A 1,274-nucleotide genomic window follows, 5' to 3' on the forward strand; every position below is an offset into this window, starting at 1 on the left:
ATGTGTCACTTTTGCATCCACCCCAACCATAAACATTTTCTGCTTACTATAAAATTAAAGGAAAATATTTCCTAACAGGATAAAATACCTTGTAACAAAGCCTCCTGGGTATAATACTCCCAATTATGAGTTGTGGAGATAAATCTATCTATCTATATTTTTATTTTTCAGAACAATGTTTATGTTTTGTATAGCTAATTGCTATAAGTCTGTAACAGAAATGAAGCTTACAGTAGCTCAACACATAAAAGTTAAAAATAAGTCAGTCCTGCAACTTTGCCTTTTGGTTTTATCGTTGGCTTTATTTATTGAGTTATTTATTTTTTGAGGGATAAACAGTCTTTACTGGGCTCAGAGCAGGAGTCTGTGGGTCTTGAGGACCTCTGTGTATTTGTCAATTTTCTTCTCCACTTTCTTTTCAGCCTGTTTCCATAGCCTCATGAGCTGTTTCTTTTTCCGGTAGTGGATCTTGGCCTTCTCCTTCCTCTTCTCCTCCAGGGTGGCTGTAACTGTCTGGCACTTCCAGCCAACCTCATGAGCCAGGTGCCCCAGGTAGACAAACTTTCTTGTAAGCTTCAGACGCACGACCTTGAGGACAGCAGGAATCATCATCTGCTTTTTCTTGTCATAGGGCGGTGGGGTGCCGTCAAACACCTTGAGGCAGTCCAGGGAGGCCTGGCCTCCTTGGTCTTGTGAGGCAGCATGCCTCGCAGTCCGCTGGAAGATGCAGCTGGGGGCCAGGAAGTGGTGGGGGCCAGGAAGTGGTAAGTGCTTCGGGAAGGGTTGCTGTTCATCCCTTTGAAGAGGAAGGCCAGGTACTTCAACTTGTTTCTGTAGACATTGCCAGAAATGTTAATGCCTCTGCAGCGTATGACCCCCACCTTCTAGCCTGCTTAGCCACCATGGCAGTCAGGAAGCCCAGGAGATGGCTTCGACCATCAAGCTCCAGGACCTGCCCCTCCACCATCTTCAGCAGCCACCTGGGAAAGGAGTCCCCTGTTTTTAGATGAAACAGGGAAGGGTATGGGGCCCCCTCACCCCTGAGGTACATCTGCCAGATTTCCCTGGAACCCTGTTTGAAAACCACAGATCAAGTTCAATCCTCATTGTCCATATGAGGAAATGTAAGCCAAAAGAATAGAAAGGACCAAGACAACCTTGTGCAGAGGGAGCAGCAGGATTAGGACTTCACCCGCCTAATTCTTGGAGTTCTGCTCTTTCCTGCTCCCTACTCTGCTATGAAGAATAGAGCCAGGGTGTGAAGTTACAGGGGC

At 46.5% G+C, this 1,274-nt stretch overlaps 1 pseudogene; it reads right to left on the reverse strand.

Moving 5' to 3' along the window:
• Positions 1 to 346: 346 nt before the first annotated feature.
• LOC100980007 (large ribosomal subunit protein uL13-like) lies at positions 347 to 967 on the reverse strand (annotated as a pseudogene).
• Positions 968 to 1,274: the final 307 nt, after the last annotated feature.

Source organism: Pan paniscus, chromosome 4 (assembly GCF_029289425.2).
Source record: "Pan paniscus chromosome 4, NHGRI_mPanPan1-v2.0_pri, whole genome shotgun sequence".
NCBI classification, from domain to species: domain Eukaryota; kingdom Metazoa; phylum Chordata; class Mammalia; order Primates; family Hominidae; genus Pan; species Pan paniscus.